The sequence below is a fragment of the Nuphar pumila genome, chromosome 10 (genome assembly GCF_984573655.1).
Source record: "Nuphar pumila chromosome 10, dmNupPumi1.hap1.1, whole genome shotgun sequence".
In the NCBI taxonomy this organism is placed as follows: domain Eukaryota; kingdom Viridiplantae; phylum Streptophyta; class Magnoliopsida; order Nymphaeales; family Nymphaeaceae; genus Nuphar; species Nuphar pumila.
The window spans coordinates 109,012,955-109,036,453 of record NC_143258.1 but is presented as its reverse complement, the minus strand read 5'-3'; the positions used below and the strand labels follow the sequence as shown (position 1 = coordinate 109,036,453).

Below are 23,499 nucleotides of genomic sequence, written 5' to 3'. Positions count from 1 at the left end.
CTCGGTTGATCGATCTTCCTTGTCCAGCTTCCTTTATGGGCACTCCCGATAGAAGTGTATGTTTTGCCCGTAATTCAGACAAGCATCTATTTTCATTAGGCATTGCTTGCCAGAATGGAACCAATGACACCGATGACATGATGTCCCCTTGTTCTGTTGCTGCTGTGACCTCGCATCCTTCTTGGCAGGTGGTGCAAACTGCTGCCCGCCAAACTTCCTCTTTTGTCTAAATCTTCTATGGCCACCAGACTTCTACTTCGGTAGCTTTCCCCGAGACTTCTGAGTCTCTACCCAGTCATCAGTAAGCAAAGTGCCTACCTCAATAGCCGCGCTCAGTGTCCTAGGTCTACTCGTGTAGACCTTAGTCCTAAAAGACGACATCAATCCTAGAGCAAACTTCATAGCCTGATTTGCCTCCTTAGTATACATATTGGGGCAATAATGCTTCAATCGATGAAAACTCGTGATATAGTCCTCGATACTACCCATCTGTTGTAGGTCTAGGAACTCCTACATCTTCTTGTTTTTGGCTTGCTTCAGAAAGTATGCCTCATTGAAAACCTCAAGAAATTGGGCCCACGTGACCAGTCCGCCTTGAAAATGGATTGCGTGTGTGGTCTCCCACCACCTCTATGCGTACTCATTCAGCTTGTAAGTCGAGAAACTGAATTGGTAGTCCTCTGAAACCTCCAAAACTCAGAAGATTCGCTCGATCTTCTGCACCCAATTCTCAGCCAAATTTGAATCCCTCTTTTCCGTGAAATCAGGTGGATCCATGTCCATGAACTTCTTGTAGGTGGTACCACCACCTACTACCAGTAGAGGCAACTTGTTGTAGGTTGTTCCCCATGGCTTGCATCATAGCGGCTTGCTGGTGGACAACCTTAGCAAGGTTGTTCAACATGTTCATTATATTGTTGCATCTTGCATGCCAAGCCATATATATGGAAAATAGCAAAAAAAACAAATGAGTTTATACTAAAATCCCTATACAGTGTTTCTAACATATTTCTAAGTTCACACATCACACCACAGTTTCAAGCAATGGCAACATAAAAAAAATTACAATTAAGATGGATCATACTTACAATGATGACTCAATGCTCAACGGATTAATAGTCACAAATCCTTTAACTTAGGCAATGATACCAAGACTATAACGCCCCAATTTTTTAAACTAAAAACTTTAGGAAATATTTTTTTTAAAAATATTTTTTTTCATGATTTTTAATAAAATAGCGGAAACTCTTTTGAGTACAATTCAAGCCTTGAGTGGGGTTACAATTTATAACTCACACATGTAAGACTAGAATAATTGAATCAAACCACCAATTGAATTGTAATAAATCAAATACCAATCTTCCAAATATCAAAGTTTATAGGACTAAAAGAAAACAATAAAGTAAATAAAATGATTTAGTCCATCCAACAACCTAAAGAAGTATGACCCTCTGGACGCCACCTCGAGCCTCATGTCATCGCCCTCCAGCATATTTGTTACTTGAAATATTAAAATATAAGGACATTAGCCACAACCCAGTAGGAAAAATACCCTAAATATATGTATGAAAAGAATACAAATATATAAAGCATACATCTTTCTCAATGCAAAGAAATCATAACATGGCATAGCATATAAACATAACAAATTTAATGATCACCACAATAATAATTTAAACATGAAGAACTACAAAAAACTTCATTCTTACCATCAAGTAATGAACTTGCATCATAATCACGATCACAGTAAAACAAATCCATATATGCCAACATGCATGAACTAAAAATTATACATGTCATGCATAGAATTTTATGTCAACTTTCAATGAATCATTTAAACATTGTAAACCTAATCTAATGCATTGTTTCTCTTTTTTTTTCTGAAGGGTACACACTCAGGACCTAATCCTAACAAAACAATTAGATGAGGATTTATTATGCTATGTATTTTAATTAACATATTGATTCAAAGAACTATGTCAAATATCTACTGAAGCAGTCTTTAATCGCGAGAGATTGTTAACAGTGGTCTGGGGAATCGATTCTTACTCTGTAGAACCTGACTGTCTACTTAGGATAAATTGACAGCCTTTACCCCCTATACTAATGTTTGAGGGACCAAGAGGTGTCTATGCTCTTAAAACGTGTCAATCGGCATGTGTACCTACCCTATTCAAAATAGACCATTAGAACAAATAAGTTATTAGGTATTATTTATATTGGGTTCAACTATAACACTGAGTGAAATTAATACTAGGCTCAATAGCACAAAGCTCCACTATGGGCAGCTCAAACCATGGCCTCATAAGGCAAGAACCTACAGTCCTCTACAATCACCGAGGTGTTCTAATATAGCCCATTTAAACCCAACTCAAGGTATATGCTCTCTTATAAGGAGTATCCAAGAGTCCAATTAAAGTGTGTGTGTGTATATGAGCATGATCAACATAATCAAATCAATTACTCACACGCACTTCATTGGTTCCACTGAACCTGACTCGCATTCGAGCCTCATGTATGCATGCCCCACATAACTTACAACATATTACATGCCACATACCACACTCCATGATACATGAGACTCATTTGTATTTAGCATGAATAATGAATTTCATAAATAACACATGCATGATTATGCATACTATTTGGCCTAATTATCATGCTTAACTCTCATGTTTAACATGCAATCTCAAATGCCACTATTCATAAATAATCAACCTACTTAGATACATCATATTCATGACAAATCTCGCATAAACATATACATGATTAACATCTCATATCATAATCAAGCATATGATTTTAGCAAAATAGATTCATAAGTCAAGATATTATCTAAAATCAAGAACTATATAACAATAAAATTTGCATGTTGTTCACATGTCTGTTAGTCCATAAAAAAAATAAATATATTTTCATACAAATTCACAATAGTACTAGAAGCTATTAATGTTCAAAACCAAGTGATAGATCTTAGAAAAATATTTTGTTTGCCCGTAGAAATTCATGGACTCGAGAATGTTTTTCTGTTTTGAAAGAACTTGCAAAAAACTTGATTCATAAAGTAGCACTGACCAGACTCAATCTGAGAGGGATTTCGCCTCCCAAATTTTTTGACGATATCTATACTTGTTACCTTTTCGAATCATCAGAGTTTTCTAAAAAACTCGATCATATGAATTTTCTAGATTTTTTGGACCAGACCTTGTCTATGATAGTTTCAGATCCATATTCTTTGCAGAATCTTGAGTTTTACACAATTTGTGTGAGTCCCTAAGATTTACAGAAAAGAAAACATGTTTTTATTTTATTTTTTTAGATCTATTGAAAATGATGCACATAACATATCCAAAAATTTGTCATAAACCCAAAACTATTAATTTATTAGATTTTCTGCAAAATCAAATATCAAAAATCACTCTCCACACATGACAAAATTTATGTATTAGATTGCAACAACCATAACCCTCACTTTCGTACTAGCAATAAGACCCTATTTTTTTTAGATACCTCGCAGATGTCTAGAAGGTCTCCATAAAAGGGTTTCATCGTTAGTTATCTGATTTGAAAGTTATATTTATTTTACCGCAATTAGTCGATCAAGAAAATCAAGACATCATAGAAAATATAATATAAATCATGATAAAAATAAAAAAACTCAAGCATAAACGTGAAATATTTATTTTTAATCATTTATCAACACATAGACAATATCTAAACATTATCTACAGTCATAAAGAGATGTCATATGATCATAACACATGCTTTAGAAACTAAACTATCAAAATAAATCATGATTTTTGCACATAATAACTAGTTTAAAATGCTGGCATGCAAAAAATACCATGAAACACATGAAATAAATTTGCAGAAACATGATTAATACTATAAATACATGCAAAAAAAAAATATACATCCAATCATGCTAGAAACAAAGATATAACCATTTAAAATTTCATAGAAACACGAAACTATGTATTTCGCATTAACCGATTTCTCGGTTTAGCTATCTGGGCATAGATTTACCAAAAATGATTTTGTAAATCCATTTCAAAACATGATATTGAATTAAAAACACTTTTAAAACCTTTTTCAAACCTAATCCAGATCTGATCCACCATGGATCAGCTTGTAAAATCGGCAGGACCCACAATTTATGTGTGTGCATCTGATCAATGCTATAAGTAGGATGAATCCTACCTAAAATGTGTTTTCAAAATTACCAACACCTTCGTCACTCATCTTAACACCTTGGAGCAGCTTCAATGGTTGCAAAAAACAACTCAACAAGAAGGAAGAAGGAAGAAGATGGAAAAAGAAGAATAGAAAAAGAAGTGGAGGAGATTGAGATAGGTTTTACTCTCTTTTTTATAATTAATTAAAATAGTGGGGGCGTCCCCTCCTTTTTAGACTTCATAAACTTACTAGAAGTCTTAACTAACCTCTAGATAGGTTTCTTAAAGAGACTTTTATCTAAAAATAAACTCTTCTTTTGCAAAAGTTTAAACAAACTATGGACTCTTTATAGTCCTATTTAAAAAAACTTAATTATTAATTACCTAATGTGGGGTCCACAAGTGGAGGATGTCCCACCTCCTCTAGAACCCTCTAATTTGGTGTAAATTAATTAATTTATTAATTAAATGATCTCTAAAAAAAGCAAAGTGGGTCCCACCTCAATGGTGCCCACTCGGGTCCAAATCCAAGTGATCCGGATCTAGATTTCCGATTTGAATCCAAACCTAGTTGGGTTGGATCCAGAAACCAAAAGAGAATTCAAATCCAAAACTTAAATTTAAGGATCAATATTTTAACATGAGATTCAAATCCATACTAGATCAAAAACTTAGCTTTAGATTTGAACATAACTCGTCTAGGATCCATAAAACCTTGAGTCACCCCTATGGGACACTCTAGCCACACTTGGCACCCCATTGGGCTGGGCATGACCCCTTGTGCCTCTTCTGGAACCTGGTTAGAGTCCAAAACACAACTTAGTCAATTTAAAACAAACAGAGGCTGTTCAATTTTGAAAATTATATTTTTTTGAACCAATGGTTAACCGAAATCATCAAGTTTGATCTTTCACAAGACCTAAGACTCATAACGGACGTAGCTAGAGTCCTAGTTCAACCTAAACTCTCAAATTTTACCTGGATTTAACCTGAATTTACCTTGAATGTTGCTTATAAGTTGAAATAAATTAATTTCACAGTATTGCATCAACTTGTGACATGCGGCTAAAAGTCTGAGTTTTTATAAAATGAGATTTGGATTCTAACGTTCAATATTAATCAATGATTTAATTCAATGTATTTTCATATATATATATATATATATATATATATACATTTACACATATATATAAATTGTGATGGATGTGTTTCATGAACTACATATTAACCTGCAATTTAAAATTTGGTTTTTGGTAATAAAAGATTCCTGCATTATGGTGTCAAATTTAAAATATGTGATTTAAAGTTATATGTTTTTGAAAAATGATATGTAAACTATTGATTTAAATAAAATTGGTAATTTAACCCCTATATGATGTGTTAATCAAGTTAGGCTAATCCTGCTAAAAAACAAATCATTATTTAACCTATGTTTTGTATATGTCATAAAATCTAATGAAAATCGACAACTTAGTCTTGCTTATGTGTTTTAAGTCTGCAATTTTCATTAAGTAAAATTAATGATTTATGTTATATAAGGTGCATTCTTTTATGTGATGTGTATTCTTTTATATGATGTGCATTTTTTACCATGATCTGGGTGAATTGTTAAGACACATCATACATGTTATTTGATGAACATGACATTAACAATGCAATGTATCATCAATGGTGTGGTTGTTAGAAGAAGAAAAATCAGCTTGTGATGCATGTTGCATGATAGCCTACAAATGTATGATCAATGCATGATGGATGCGACTTGTGTGTAGTAACTGCATCATGATAAGAATGTGATATACATGCATGTTAATTGACAAAATGTAAAGAAATTGTGAATGTGATACACATGCATGTTAATTAACAAATGCAAAGAAAGCATGTGCTAATGCATTATTATAAGATATTTTGGGCATAATATTGAATTTGTGACTCACATGAGAGTGAGAAATGCCATATGTGCTTAGGACATATGAAATTGAATTGTATTGTCTGTGCCCCAAAGTGGTGGCCAACGACTTTATGATAAGTCGAATGAAAATCATATGTACATGTGCCTTGTGGAGGCCATTAAAGTTTGCAAATAATGTTTAAGTACGTATGTCATGAGGATTAACTAATTAAGAAAGTAAATGTTAGTTCTCATGTTGCTTATAATGAGAGAGTATCAATACGATTGGCTCTGTGGGGTATTGTAAAGCATGGAAGGTTGCTTCTCCAGCCACAGAGATAGAGGTTAGCTACCACTGGCGTCACGGGGTGGTAGTGAATAAGGCTTTAGCTGAATGAAAGACTGATATATCAAGTTGAGGGTGTTAGGATTTCTCTCTTGATAAGTTTCGTCCTTCACCTAGGGTCCAAAAAAAAGTGCAAGGCCAAGGTAATAAGACACAAATTGTTTGAACGTACCCCCTTGATTGTGTCTCTAATCTGAATATTGCTTCAGTCGTACCCTCAAAGATTGTTAACAAGAAAAACAAAAGTGTATTGAGTATTTAGTCAAAGCATATCATGCATCATTTAAGAAAGACCACCTAAATGAAAGAATTGTAAGACACTCATGTCATAGATGGACGATCTACTACATTGGTAAGTCATGCATATTATACATGATCATGCATAAGTATTGAATTTGATTTTTCAGTAGTTCTATGATTTATTAATGTCATGGTATATGTTTATGTGTGAGAAAAATGATGTTTCATGTATGGCTGCTTCTATACACATGTACTTTGTCATTATATTCCTACGAGGGTGTGGTTATTGACCCCCTACACAATTACAGGTACAAAATGATCTATCAGGGCGATGTTGGGGAGCTGAGGCAAAGTTAGATGGCCAAACCCTTTCCTTTCTTAGAGATTAGATTTTTTTGGAACTCGTGTCATTTTGTCTTTATGAGCCTTAGTATTGTTTATTTGCCTATTTAACAATACTCTATATGCGACAATGAAAGTTTAAATTGATATGTTCCTTTTTATAAAATCTAGTACTAGTGTGATTGACCGAATCGTAACTCGCCCAATGTTTTTGGTCCAAAAAGTTGAAAATGTTTCCATTGATGAAAAAAAAAATCTCAAAATTTTCGGGCTAAAACTCTTAGAGTGTTACATAAGATGCTTCACATGGCGAAACCAATGCTTTAGGATGTGAAAATGGTGAAGATCCATTAGACACAAATTGTTTGAACGTACCCCCTTGATTGTGTCTCTAATCTGAATATTGCTTCAGTCGTACCCTCAAAGATTGTTAACAAGAAAAACAAAAGTGTATTGAGTATTTAGTCAAAGCATATCATGCATCATTTAAGAAAGACCACCTAAATGAAAGAATTGTAAGACACTCATGTCATAGATGGACGATCTACTACATTGGTAAGTCATGCATATTATACATGATCATGCATAAGTATTGAATTTGATTTTTCAGTAGTTCTATGATTTATTAATGTCATGGTATATGTTTATGTGTGAGAAAAATGATGTTTCATGTATGGCTGCTTCTATACACATGTACTTTGTCATTATATTCCTACGAGGGTGTGGTTATTGACCCCCTACACAATTACAGGTACAAAATGATCTATCAGGGCGATGTTGGGGAGCTGAGGCAAAGTTAGATGGCCAAACCCTTTCCTTTCTTAGAGATTAGATTTTTTTGGAACTCGTGTCATTTTGTCTTTATGAGCCTTAGTATTGTTTATTTGCCTATTTAACAATACTCTATATGCGACAATGAAAGTTTAAATTGATATGTTCCTTTTTATAAAATCTAGTACTAGTGTGATTGACCGAATCGTAACTCGCCCAATGTTTTTGGTCCAAAAAGTTGAAAATGTTTCCATTGATGAAAAAAAAAATCTCAAAATTTTCGGGCTAAAACTCTTAGAGTGTTACATAAGATGCTTCACATGGCGAAACCAATGCTTTAGGATGTGAAAATGGTGAAGATCCATTAGACACAAATTGTTTGAACGTACCCCCTTGATTGTGTCTCTAATCTGAATATTGCTTCAGTCGTACCCTCAAAGATTGTTAACAAGAAAAACAAAAGTGTATTGAGTATTTAGTCAAAGCATATCATGCATCATTTAAGAAAGACCACCTAAATGAAAGAATTGTAAGACACTCATGTCATAGATGGACGATCTACTACATTGGTAAGTCATGCATATTATACATGATCATGCATAAGTATTGAATTTGATTTTTCAGTAGTTCTATGATTTATTAATGTCATGGTATATGTTTATGTGTGAGAAAAATGATGTTTCATGTATGGCTGCTTCTATACACATGTACTTTGTCATTATATTCCTACGAGGGTGTGGTTATTGACCCCCTACACAATTACAGGTACAAAATGATCTATCAGGGCGATGTTGGGGAGCTGAGGCAAAGTTAGATGGCCAAACCCTTTCCTTTCTTAGAGATTAGATTTTTTTGGAACTCGTGTCATTTTGTCTTTATGAGCCTTAGTATTGTTTATTTGCCTATTTAACAATACTCTATATGCGACAATGAAAGTTTAAATTGATATGTTCCTTTTTATAAAATCTAGTACTAGTGTGATTGACCGAATCGTAACTCGCCCAATGTTTTTGGTCCAAAAAGTTGAAAATGTTTCCATTGATGAAAAAAAAAATCTCAAAATTTTCGGGCTAAAACTCTTAGAGTGTTACATAAGATGCTTCACATGGCGAAACCAATGCTTTAGGATGTGAAAATGGTGAAGATCCATTAGCTTGTGGGTCTCACCCAAAATGATGAAATCCACCAGGCAAAGAGCAAAACAACCTCTCAAGTGTGACGGTGATTGTCTAGACAAGTTATAGCTATTGGTGACACCACAATAAGCCTCCCATAAGGACCTTGAAACCAAGCAAGGAACCTCATGATGGGTCATCCTCGGCCATTGTGCCTCGCCAATTAAGTTTTGTACAACCATTTGTTTGTCATATGATTTGCAGTTAAAAAAGAACTAATTATGAATGTAGTCATTATGTGGAAGAAAGAGAAGCCCCAATATTTCAATGCATTAATCCAAATTTATCATAATTTCTCCCATCAAAAGCCAAAGTGTTGGTGTAGGGATTACACCTCTTCAAAAGAGCAGTGATCAACCAGCCATTAACCACAAAGTCACACAGTTAAGCAGCCCGGAGAAGGCAATACTCATTTAAATACTCTTCATGGTGAGCCTCAAACTCTAGTAAGCCAAAGGACAAACCAATCATAGGAGGTCTGAAGGGCACAACATTCTTCTTATTCTGCCATGAAAAGAAAAGGGATCAATATCATTTAAGAACTAAGAGAACCAAACGAAAAAGAGAGGGAACATGCTTTACCAAATTACCCTCTTCAATGTTGTGGTACTTGTGAACTAGTCCCAAGACGTCAAAGCGCAAAAAAAATTATTGTTCTCGATCTTCACCATGACAGAAGGTAGGAAAGTGAGCACAAACAATAGGAAATTTGATGAAAATGAGGCTTTCTAATGATCTGGAGACAATAAGGGACCTCAGTTTAAATGAACCACAAAAAAGCTACTAACGAAACATTGATTATAGTCGCTAGTAACCTATGTGTCATCAACAAAAAAAGCAAGGGTGGTGATGTGCCGTCAACTCTGGTATACATGTTGTCAATAAAAAGAGAAAGATTCCTAAAAAGATCTCTAAAGCCATGATGTGTCATCAACAAAAGAGGAAGTCTTTCTAAATAAGCATTAATGTGTCATCTGCAAAAGACACATTTTTCTTAGTGACACATGCATTGTCATCAGTAGGTCTTTAATGACCCATGATGTGTCATCAACAATTGTTTTTTTAGGATGGCTCTTCCCCCCAAAAGAACCGCTTTAGTAGTCATTTCATGCATTTCTTACATTTATTACATGTATTCCTAATATTTTATTCATGTATTTTATGCAATTCTTGTATAGATCCCATGCATTTCATGCATTGCATTTTGTATCTTCTAACTTGTTTTCTTGCAACAACCCAGTTAACCCTTAAAAAAGCCTATCCAATCCTAATTATAGGATCACCCTATAGATAAATGGATATTAGGTCTATATTATGTCCCAAAGATTGAAGGATTAATCTGAAGGTCATTTAACGAGCACATAAATCATCCTTGCCCAGACCCCTTTTCTTCAAAAAGACATATTTGAAACATGCACCATTTTTAAAATGTCTCCATCTTCTTGATGCTTTTTGCCCCCAATAATTTGTCTTTGTCTTTGTCTTTGTCTTTTTAAAATAATTCTTTGTCTTGATAAATACATCAACCATATTTTGTGTGATTTTAAGTGACAAGGCACTTGTTTCATCTTTTGTCTAACCTCACTCAACAAAAACTTTTTGCTCACAGTTATTGAGTTCACGGAAAAGGCCTTGTGTGAAACAATATACTTGCTTAATCGTTGATCCAATCTTGATTGGCACAACCTCTATGTCTATATAGACAAGCACCATAGAAAGACACCTGTGTTGACCTATGTATGCATCTTTAGTTATTATCTTGCATTGTCAGTTATCTATGTTTGTCTTTTACAAAATCCTCCTTCAAAAATATTTTAACAACGCCAATCTTTTGCTCTTTTGCAAAACTGGTGTGTACTCTTTTTCTTTGTTATTGAATGATCTTTATACACTCGGCAAGAAAGAGAGGCATTTGTAGGCACCCCATTTTTTACCAAGACATTTTACATACCAAAGAATTCATGCTTTAAGCTTACTCTCAAGATAAGGTTAATTTTGATCTTGTTTTTTGCCTTCAAAATAACTTCTTTAGGTTTTTGACAAAAAAAGGTGAATTAAAGTAGAGAATGTTAGCTTTTCAACAAGCTAAAAATCATATCGTTTTGACACTGAAGCTGATGATACATGCAGAGGCATCAACATTTTTTCTGTATGTCATCAGCGATTAGCCATTTTTGTGTTTATCATCAAGACTTTTCTAATAATATGTGTTTGTCATCAGTAGTTAACCAACCCCATGAAGTGTTGTTAACTCTTTCTACTAACCACACTTGTTGTTTGTCATCAACACTATTTATCATTAGTTGTTTGTCATCAATCTTTCTCACTTGTTTAAAAAAATGCATCGTCGAGCTAGTCTTATCGTACCCTCCTTTCAAACTTGAAATGAAATATTTTGAGTCCCATGGCTGCCTTAGCTTGCCTTTATCAGGGCTTGAGCTCCTTTGAATATCGTCACGATAAGTGCTTTTTGAGTAGCAAGGTCTTGCTTGAGATTTGGTTATATGAACATGTTCCCATTCTTTGACTACCTCTAGTGTTCTCAGCAATACATTTGCAACAAAGATACAATGGTTACTTGGGAGCTCAAAAACATTGATCACTCTGATGCTATTGGAAGATCTCGAGGATGGTTCGATCACTTGAGACATAATGTTTGCTGCTACGTATGAGAAACCCAAGTTTACAAGGCCATATCTTCGAAAAATAGTATTTTTTTTAAATACTTTTAAATATTTTAAACAAATAACAAAAAAACTCATTAGGTCTAAAACTTGGCATGCTACTTCCTGTATTCATGCATAACCATACAATTGTGAAAATTTAAAAAAAATGAATTTCAACATGTATAAAATAAATCAATGTCCACAACCATTCATAATTAATTACAATTGTCTTTTGAATTGAAATTAAAAATAATCATAGTCCCAAATCTTTGGAGGTATAGGAAAGATAGGCTCGGTCTTCGTCGCAACCTCCCACCTTCACATGCAAATATCTACTCACTTCCTGAAAAATATTAAATCATATGAGGATCAAACATGACATGTCTCAGTAGGATTAAATATACTAAACTCGTAAAATAGGATACGAAGTAGAAATTTTATTAGACTTTTTATAATTTAAAACTAAAAATTAACTGGAATACTTGTACAACAGACATGCGTATATAATTTGCTAAATCAAACAAGTATGCATCAATTAACTCATCCAAAGCAAATAAAATGCATGAACAGTTAGAATGCATGAACTTACCAAATACAGACGCCATTGAATGCATGTACAATTTTTTTATTTTAAATTATATGTTCTTTCTTAAACGATACATGCAATGCCTAACTAATGCATATACATCTTAAGTTATCACTTCTTAGTCCCATGGGTACAACACAGACATAATACCTGGTTTAGGACTGAGGCTCAGGCAATGTTTTACATACAAGGGTGGCTTTGTCCTAGCTAAAAACTTTTCACCAGAGATAGAATGAGAGAGATGGATATTGGCAAGGTTTTTTATTTTGTTTCATGGTCATTTTTAATGTAATCTCTGCAAAGACTGGTGGTGCAAGTGAGTGAAGGAATTAGTCCAAACGGCCTTGGCAACAATTAGTCTTAATGGCAAATCAATCCTAGTTTTCTATTTGCATAGGGGCCTAAGGCAGGGCTGCTAGATCCCCCTCTTCTCTTTGATATTGTTGATGAGGGGCTGACAACCTTGATTAGGCAAGTCTCAAGGGTCGGGTTTATAAACTCGGCATCCTTCTTCAAATTCGATTTCACTATTCTTTAGTTCGTTGACGACTTCATCCTTTTTGCTGAAGCCTCTATTGAACAAATGACGCGGATTCTATGCATCCTCAAAGTGTTCAGCTTCATCTCGAGTCTACACATCAACAGACACAAAAGTGAGGTTTTAGTCTTTGTGTGGCTCATGATCGAGGATCTTTGTGTGGCTCATGATAAAGGATGACATTTTGACTCATGAGAACCTATCACTGAGGGGTTTCTGATTGGTATGCGGTGCAGATGTCGAATCGTCCATGCACTTGCTATTGTTCTCTAATCGTTTTCTGACCTTATTCTCAGCTTCTTGGCAGCAACTTCATATATCAGTGTGTTGGGAGTCACTCGCTAGAGACCTCAACCCGGGTTTTCCACCTAGAAGTAGGTTGTTTTTTTGTTTGGAGATGCTGGTTGTTCACAGCTTGGTGGGCGGTTTGGCAGGAGAGCGACGCAACCTTCCAGGGCCGGGCTAGGCTTGTCTGCTTACTGCTTGCCCTTATTCTTTCAAATGTATTCCACATGGTTGCCGTGAAATGGCAGGGCTTGAGTTGGATTTGCCCTATCTTATTAGGCTGCCATGCTATCCTTGTAAAGCTGCGGTGGATACCTTGTTGCCCTAAGCTTTTTTTTCTATTTCTTGTTTTAATAAAATTAAGTTCCTCCCTCCTTGAACAAAAAAGATACTTTCTGATTCTCACTTAATGTCTAATTCATTTTCATATTTAAAATCAAATTCAAAATCAAATTCAATAATCAGGTGCTGCCAAATAATCAGAACAGAAAAGCACTTTAATGACCATGATTTGTGCCAGCAACTAAGTATCGAATATTTTTATCTGAGCTGATCGAAAAGTCATAATCTAGAAATCACAAAACTGACAAACAAATTAAATATAATGTCATAATTACAACAAAATCAATAATTAGCTGTCACTAATCCTATTAGCTGCCGCTACTGTATAATGTCCTAAACCCTCACTCTTTCTCTCAAATCATTATAATCTCATAATTGCAAACAAAATCAATAATTTAGCCCACACTAATTCCATTAGCCAACACTTACAATGTCCTAAACCCTTTTCACTCTCTATCTGTCTAGAAAGGAGGAGCAAAATCTCAACATCCGAGCGCCGGAAATTTTGTGGGTGAAGCTGAAGAACCAATGGCTAGTCGCAGAAATCACGATTCCATTAAAAAAATCGCTATCTGAGATCGAGATTTTCGTGATTTTCCGGCAAGATTGAAGCTTTGGATTGGGGGGTCGTGAGGAGGAGAAGGGCTGAGGGACAACAAAGGCGATGGTGTTGGGCCTCTGCCTGGACGTGAGAAGGGTGAGGCAGATGCAGAGGGCCTTCAGGAACGGGAAGGTGACCGTCCTCTGTCTCCTCATGACGGTGGTGGTCCTCCGCGGCACCATCGGCGCCGGCAAGTTCGGCACGCCGGGGCAGGACTTCAACGAGATCCGGCAGCACCTCGCCTTCCGGAAGCGGTCGGAGCGGCACCGCGTCCTCGTTGAGGTCGCCGAGAAGAAGCCCGAGCCCTCCGCCGCTGCCGTGGAGGAAGACGACCCGCCACCAGATCCCAACAAGCCCTACTCCCTTGGCCCCAAGATCTCCGATTGGGACTCCCAAAGGTCGGACTGGATCGCCCGCCACCCGCATTTCCCCAATTTCATCGCCCCCGGCAAGCCCCGCGTCCTCCTCGTCACCGGTTCGTCGCCGAAGGCCTGTGAGAATCCGGTCGGCGACCATTACCTTCTCAAATCAATAAAGAACAAGATCGATTACTGCCGCCTCCATGGGATCGAGATCTTCTACAACATGGCCCTCCTCGACGCGGAGATGGCTGGGTTCTGGGCGAAGTTGCCGCTGATTCGGAAGCTTCTCCTCTCGCATCCGGAGGTCGAATTCCTCTGGTGGATGGACAGTGACGCCATGTTCACCGATATGGTCTTCGAGCTCCCGTGGGATCGCTACACGGACTACAATTTGGTGATGCACGGGTGGAACGAGATGGTCTACGACCAGAAGAACTGGATCGGATTGAATACCGGTAGCTTCCTGCTGCGTAATTGCCAATGGTCGCTCGATATTCTTGACGCCTGGGCGCCTATGGGGCCGAAGGGGAAGATCAGGACGGAGGCAGGGAAATTGCTCACGAGAACGCTCCGTGACCGGCCGGATTTTGAGGCCGACGATCAATCCGCCATGGTTTATCTCCTCGTAACTCAGAGGGATAAGTGGGGGGACAAGGTGTATCTGGAGAGTGCGTATTACCTTCATGGGTACTGGGGAATTCTGGTGGATCGATACGAGGAGATGATAGAGAATTACCACCCGGGGCTCGGCGATCACCGGTGGCCGCTGGTGACGCATTTTGTGGGGTGCAAGCCCTGCGGGAAGTTCGGGGACTATCCGGTGGAGCGGTGCCTGAAGCAGATGGATCGGGCGTTCAATTTCGGCGACAACCAGATCCTCCAGATCTACGGGTTCACGCACAAGAGCCTCGCGAGCCGGCGGGTGAAGAGGATCCGGAACGAGACCAGCAACCCACTCGAGATGAAGGACGAGCTCGGGCTGCTCCACCCATCGTTCAAGGCCATCAAGAAGTCAGAAGCATCGGCTTCTTGAGAGCTGGAGGGGAGTTTGGTCCATTTCTGACAGTTAGCATACACCGCAGAGGTCTCTTATATGTGTTCTCTGTTCTCCATTTGGATTAGCTAAATCGGTGATCTTATGTTCTTTGTATCAGAGATCAATTAATGAGATGTTGTTTTCATTAGTTTGTTTACTCAGATTGTATTCTTTTTCCTTCCTTACGATTGGTAATGCTGAACCCAGTTACATACTTATGTGTGTAAGCTTTATGAAACTTCTCTTTTAGGTGTCTCTATGCTGGGCTAATGCATTATCTGTATAGAAGAATATTCAATAGAACACTTTTGACGAGAATGTTTCCCTACCTCTTTGCACTTGCAACGGCAAGCATGTCTTCGTGTATTCGAATCTCATCGTTGTTTTATTTCCTTCTATAAGATATGAATGTTACACTATGCACGCAGCTCTGGCGATCTATTTTTTGCGTTGAAGACTCACCACCTTCATATCTTATTGGTTGGATGAATGCTTATTGCTTAGGCATCTTTCTTTTCAAATTTTCTGGAATTGGATATAGTTTTGTTGCATTCTATTCCTTGCACAGTGAAAACGAAGGCTATGTTTCTATTATTTGAGGTGCACTTTGCTGGTGTATATAGTTTGTGCTCTGTTGTGGAATGTTAAGCTCGAACTGTATTATGAGAGTAATATAATGTGTTTGATTTGCTTAAGGAATAAGCAATGGATGACAATGTGTTGGAAAAGATGATATCATGAAAAAAGTTGTGAAGCTAGTAGTTTGTTCCTTCCTTGCATGAAAGGGATTCTCAAACTGCTGGTAGTGCTGTTTTTTCTGTAACACCAACGCTAAAGTTGTCTCCTTCTAGATGAATTTATGCACTCAAAAGAGTTTCTGCTTTTTCTTTATCTTTGTGTCTGGAATAGATGGGAATATATTCATGCTGAAGTTGACACCATGTACTGAACTACTTGACAGCTCATCCAACTGATGGATTCTCTAGGTCTAGCTACTTCTAAAGTTAAACTCTGAATAAGTAGTCAATTTGGTTATTTACAATTTTTTTGAGTAGCTGTTAATGAGATCGGTTTTGTCCTTGCCTAAGCACACAAAGTAAAAGTGAGAAGCCTCTTGTTGCTATCTGTTTGCCAGCGTGTGATCTAATTTAAGATATATTAATGTTACCTTTGAGTATATTGTATCTGACTGCACATGGCTGTTTTATTACATTCTTATGAAATTTTGTACGGTAGATTTTTTGCTTGTACCCTTTAGTGAACATGTTTATACGAAGGAGATTGCTCTTTAGGTGGTCTTTAGATATACCAACTTATCCACGAAAGGGGGGAATAAGTTGGGAAATTGGATTTGCGTTTCATAGTGAATTTCTCAATTTTAATGAGTCTCTGGACAAGTGGCTGGTTCCAAAATTCCCACAATAGATGCTCATTCTTTCTGAAGTTACATTGGTGCTACAACTATGTCACATGGGTGCGGGTGCGACATGGGTGCGGCACAATTTTAAAATTTTTGGACACGGGGACTCGGCAAAATATATATATATATATATATATATATATATAATTTTATTTTATTTTTAAAATGCCACAGGTGTCTGTGCACAGTCACAGACTGTGACTGTGCACAGGCACAGCACTGTGCACTGTGCACAGTCACATACTGTGCACAGTGCACAGTCTGTGACTGTGCACACTGCAAAGACTGCACAGTCACAGTGCCTTTTTTTATATATTTTTTTTAAATAAAAAATATAAAAAAATAGTTTTTTCGGGACATTTTTGGACTCGTTGACCGAGTCCAAAATGTGGACGGACTCGGCCTGGACTCGTTGACCGAGTCCGACTCGGCGTTGACCGAGTCCGGGCCGAGTCCGAAGCCGCACCCGTGTCGGGGCGTGTCGACTCGGGTGCGGCACCTCCTTAGCCGAGTCTGTGTGACATAGTGCTACAACTACTTTCTATGGCCTTAATATTATTTTCTGCCAACTGAATCTCACAGACTATGGAAATCAGCTTTTTGTTTTCACTTCTGTTGTGAGTACCCCACCTGATTCATTCAATGGGCTGTTGGCCTACCAAGCACTTGCCTGCTGACCCGCCACTTGGTTGAAATGCTCGACATCATGGTTCTTCTATAGGTCAAAATTATAATGCAGGAATTGCTGTTCAATGCCAAAAGTTGTGGGGTTAAACAAAGAAATGTAGAAGGCCCACAGGTGACAATGTAGATTATCACTAGGCCACTAGCGGAACTCATAAGCAAGACTTCCACTCTTTTAAGGGCTTGGATGGGACGATAAACACCATGTTTAAGAACTAAATTTAATCGTATAGGTGGTTGGTTCAAAGTGTCAGCATCTAGAACCCAACTCTAATGAAGCTTGCTCCATTGTCAGTATGAATTAACATATCTTTATATGCTTAATTCAAGATACTTATTTCTCAAGGAAATCATGAAGCCATGGTTGTTTCATCAGAAAATTTTGATGGTCATGCTTAGTTTGAGTAGAGAAAGATGGTCTGGTCATGTGGCATTATTTGGCCAAAAAAAAATGCCTTGATTTTAACAAGGAGCTGACATGCAATCTGCAAATTATTTTGTTTCATCACATTCAAGTAATCTTTCAAGGATTCCTAGATCAGTGATTTCAGTTTTACTAGGTGTGCCATTGTGATATGGTTCTGGTATCTCATGTTCTATAGTATAGCTCTTATCATGGGCAACAAGCAGCTTTACCCCATTCCACACTGGGGGCATGTTCCAGCTCTTAGAGATGCTTGCATCTTGTAAAAATTTTCCTAGAACCATAGTTGCTCATATAAAACTAATTTAGTATGTGATGCATGATATATTGATAATTATGGTTTTAACCTTTCCTTCAACAACTGGTTATCTCAATATAAAGTGATTGTTTATACTATGAACTTTTTACAAGCAAATCACTATATTGGTTTTATTTGTTTTAGCCATTTTGAGAGGTAAAAGATTTCATTAATGTTGTCAATACAAAAATGCGATAAGTGACAAGGAGTCACCTTCTACTTTTGACTGCTTTAAAGTTAAAATTTTAGGAGTTATAATGGTTTCCAATGTTTCATGGCCCAATTTAAGCAACATGCAACATTGGTCATTTGTTCTTTGCACATAAAATAGATCAGGATCAATCTTCCCATGGATTATCAAGGCATTTGTATATTTATTCTTGAATATACAGCAGTTTGTTTCCAACCACACTATACCATGTAGAAATAATCCACCATATCCAAAGGACTCCTCATTTCTTCCAATTTATTCAACACCATGAGCCTAATAAAAGTTCCCCAAGTCCTTAAATTTGTTGAATCTGAGCATCCATTTCAAGCAAAGAGCAGAGATTAGAAAAAAGAAAAAGAAAAAAGAATAGCATTAAAACAGGTGGATTGTTAACTTCTCCTTTTCCGTGTAGGCTTTTCTGCCAGATATAATCCCTTTTTCTAATTAATATGACTATGCATTATAGTTAACAAAAGCTTCTACATATTTTAGGAAGCTTGCTTTCTGGAAGTTGAGTGCCTTCAAAGCACGTTATAGACAGGCATTCTTCCAAGGACATCGGACTTTGGGTATGGGAGTTGTACTTTCTTTTAAAATCAACAGATTTATGTAGTTAAGAAATTTATATTCATATAAGAGGGGAACTATAGTTGACCTATTTTAATTGAATCAAGGAATATATCATAATTTATTTTCTACAAATAATTAAAAAATAACATAATGTGTAGGTTTTACTATTAAACTCAAATGTCCTTTAGGCAATTCATTTAAAGAATAAGGCATGACAGAAGTATCCAAAATTTACTTCGCATTAGAATAACAAGCACACTGTTCACGCTCTTCTGCATACAATTCATAGTTTTATGCTAAAAATAATTTATTATTTTCTAGTTATTGGTTTTTACAGTATATTAATTAATGAATTTTATCTGAATTCAAGGCATTCATATTAATAATAAACTAATCCTAAATCAATAATAAAATTATTTTAGATTACAAGCTTTTCTAAAGGTAGCTCCCATGACTTGAAAATTGTCACTTGTTGCTTCCAACTTCACAGAGTGTTTCTTGATTCTGTTTTTTTCCCTTTGCCGACCATGGCCTACACCTTATTGAAAGAAATGATCCATGGGAACACAACTTTGCTCTAGGGGAGGTCCCAACCTCAAACAAGTTTTTTTGGAGAAGTGTTGGATGTTCGGACATGGTGCAATAGCAGGAAGCAACCGAATATCTACTTCAACTCATGCCATTCCAGCTAAGGCTATCTTCCTCATTATATTTCAGTCCTAGCAGCAGTTCATAAGTCTTAGCCACAGATTTTACCTCTTCCTCTAAGAGATTCCGGTGCATGAAAGTATTCAGTGGCATTCTCTTAAAGTGAAACTATCCGGCCCCCAGTTCTTCTTATGAAATAGTTAAATGATGCTTAGGAAAGTTAAATGCCAATTTCATCTCATTCTTAGACTCCTCTGAACTGCAACTATATGGCCTTTAGACCTTACTATAAATTAGTTATTTATTTTCCTTTTTTTCTTGATAGAAGGTATGCTTGGGACTCTATAAATTAATTAATTATCATTAGGAAGGTTAAAAGTCAATTTCATCTCATGCTTAATGTAACGACCTCAACTGACTCGAGAAAAATAGTGTATTTTTTAAAGCACTTGCAAAAAACCTCCCAAAGATCCGGAGCACATCATAAATTTAATATACCAAACCACAAACCATTCCATGCATTGAATCAACTTGAAGTAATAAAATTAACTTCATTAATTAAATAAAAAAGTCAAAACGTTTAGAATATAAAAGTCATCTTTATCAAAATCACGCCATCTAGTCAGAACCCAAACACCATCACAAGGCTTGTATCCTCTAGCTAGCTAGTCCAAGACATCACTGAGCATCTTTGCCTGTAAAACAATTTTAAGAAAACAGGTAAGAACCGAAGTTCTCGTACGAATTCTTCTAAAAATTTAAATAGTAAATAAAATAACATAAATTAATTTATGCATAAATTTCAGAGAAAATCACTAGCAATAACGTACCACAATTATCTTACTATTCAAGTATTCAACCAAATATCATGCAAAGCTAAATATGCATGAACTAATGCTGAACAGTAAAATATGTATGATTCAATGAACATGCATGAATAACTTATTAAGTTATTTATCAGAGTTTCTTTTGCATGCATGTCCCTATTAAATGCACACAAATTTAATTTTTACTTTTCTTTAAACTCGCGGATACTCAAAACAGACACAAATTTCCAAAGTTCAAGTTGAGTTTCTCATCGTAGCTTAACACATAATTTGTATTTTATTTACTGAATTTCATACTTGTTCTTCAACCAACATTAGGAATCAACACCATCAACCAAAACATTAAAAATCAATATCTAATGCAGGGACTGTTACGCCACTGAAGTCGTACATGATACTTCAAGTACAAGGTTTTGATGATGAGTAAGTGAAATCAACTGCATTTCAGCTAAGGCAATGAAGACATTGAAGAATTCGATGAAGAATCTTTGAAGACTAGTGTTCAAATGTTAAATTCATTTAAAGTCTTAGATTCTTGTAAGAGCCTTACTTAGAGTGCATATTTCGATTGCATTTCACCTAAAAAGTCTTTAGAAAAACTTTTCTAAAAGAACCCTTCATGAAAATCTTTTTAGAAAACTCTTTTCTTAAATTTTTGTGTTTATTAGTCGACCAATAGACTCACCAGTCGACTAATCCTTTCACGCCATATTTTCTAAAAAGTTATTTTTGTCAAATTAGTCGACCGAAGGTTTTATCAGTCGACTGGACAGAATGTCTGTTTTCTGGAAATTTTAGCAGCAGTCGACTAATGACTTTATCAGTCGACTGGACAGAACATGTGTTTTCTAGAAATTTAGCAGCAGTCGACTAATGCTTTTATCAGTCGACCAGACAGAATGTATGTTTTTCAGAAGATTTTAGCAGCAGTCGACTGAAAGGTTTTTCAGTCTACTGATGATATTATCAGTCGACTAATTTTATCTCTAGTCAACTAAGTTTCAAAAGTTCAGATTTTCAAACAGCTCGATTAACAGATCAGTCGACCGACGATAACTGTTAGTCTACTAATAACTAATTATTAGTCGACTAACTACTGTTTCAGTCGACTAATTTTGCCATTTTTCCTGAAACTTTAAAAAAGGCATATCTTTTTATTTTTCAAACATTTTGATCGTTCAAAATGGACTGTTTTGACACCCTTTCATACCCTCAACGTATGGAAACTTTCAACTATAAATATGAGTGCATTTTACACTCAAAAACACTACAATTCAATCAATTTGAATTAATTACTCTTTGCTTTTCACTCATATTCATTTTCTCACTCATATGATATTTTTCACTTTAGTTTTTCACTCAAATTTCTTTGAGAGATAGTGAATTCATGAGTAGAGTATTTCAACAACTTCAAAAGCCAATTGAGGAGGACGAATATGAATTTGAATATATATATATTCAAATGCACGAACAATAAAAGTTGGCAAATCTGAAATACATGAATATATTAAGATACATAAACAAGAAAAATCGACAAATCTGGAATATATTCTTTACATATATATATTTCAAGTTGTATGCAGAGGGAAAACCGACAATCACATAAAGTATATATATAATTAATATTATATATATAAATAAAATCTGATTTACGCTTTTCCCTTTAAACCTATACCCAAATCGATTTATACATATTCCTTTCCATGAGAAATTAGAGAGAAACCCGTACCTTAATTGAAGTGTGAAGAATTCAAAAAAAAAAAATCGATGAATGTAGTTTTATTTATTTATTTTTCTTTTCTTCTTCTTCTTCTCTCTTTTCTTTCTCTTTTTTTTTCTAAACCCTCTCACATGATTTTTTCTTTCTCTCTCTATCACACTCTCTTTAGACCTTGAGTTCTAGAGAGAGGCTTCTAACCTTCCTTTTTCTATTATGTTAATAGGGTTCTAGATAGGGGTGAAATCCCCTCTAGAAGCCCCCTTATAGGAGTAGAGATTTACTAAATATAGAACTCTACCTCCTTATCTTCTATATTATTATTATCTATTATTTAATTAATATTCTAAAAGAATATTTCTGAGAAGGATGCCCCCTTATGAAATCCTTAATTTAAAGTTAATTAAATTTAAAACTTTAAATTCAAGTTAGCTTTAAAATTGCCATGGATGGATTTAGGATCGAGATTTGGATCAAAGATCCAAATCTAAATTGATCCAACCTGGACTGGATCTTAGACTGGGTTCAAATCCATATTAACTTGGATTAAACAGAGCAAATCTAGTTTGATCCAACCTAGAAAACGTTCCAAAATAGAGGTCGATCATTTTTTAAAAATGCATGTTTTTAGGCCAATCGTAATCTGATTTTGGAAAAACAGGTTACCTACGCGATCTATAATTTGAGACGGATCTAACGGTGGTCATACCTGAATTTCAATTTTGATTTTTTCCTGAATTTAACTTGATTTTTGCTTAAATTTGTCTTAGCTACAAATTTTACCTCTTCCTCTAAGAGATTCTAGTTGATGAAAGCATTCAGTGGCATTCTCTCAAAGTGAAACCATCTGACCTCCAGTTCGTCTTATGAAATAGTAAAATGATGCTTAGGAAAGTTAAATGCCAATTTCATCTTATTCTTAGACTCCTCTGAACTGCAATTATATGGCCTTCAGACCTTCTTATAAATTAGTTATTTATTTTCCCTTTTTTCTCGATAGAAGGTATGCTAGGGATTCTATAAATAAATTAATTATCCTTAGGAAGGTTAAAAGCCAATTTCATCTCATGCTTAATGTAACGACCTCAACTGATCCGAGAAAAACAGTGCATTTTTTAAAGCATTTTGTGGAAAACCTTGCAATATTCGGGGTACATCATATAGATTTAATATACCAAACCACAAACCATTCCATGCATTGAATCAACTAAGTAATAAAATTAACTTCATTAATTAAATAAAAAAGCCGAAAAGTTTAAAATATAAAAGTCAACTATATCAAAATCATGCCATCTAGTCAGAACTCAAATACCATCACAAGGCTCGTATCCTGCAGCTAGCTAGTCA

General features: G+C 35.9%; 1 pseudogene across 1 annotated transcript; it reads left to right on the top strand.

Annotated features, from left to right (window-relative positions):
• Nucleotides 1-13,466: 13,466 nt before the first annotated feature.
• On the top strand, nt 13,467-15,608 carry LOC149827849 (xyloglucan 6-xylosyltransferase 2 pseudogene; annotated as a pseudogene). The gene has a single exon (XR_016434968.1). The product of XR_016434968.1 is annotated as a xyloglucan 6-xylosyltransferase 2 pseudogene (transcript).
• Nucleotides 15,609-23,499: the final 7,891 nt, after the last annotated feature.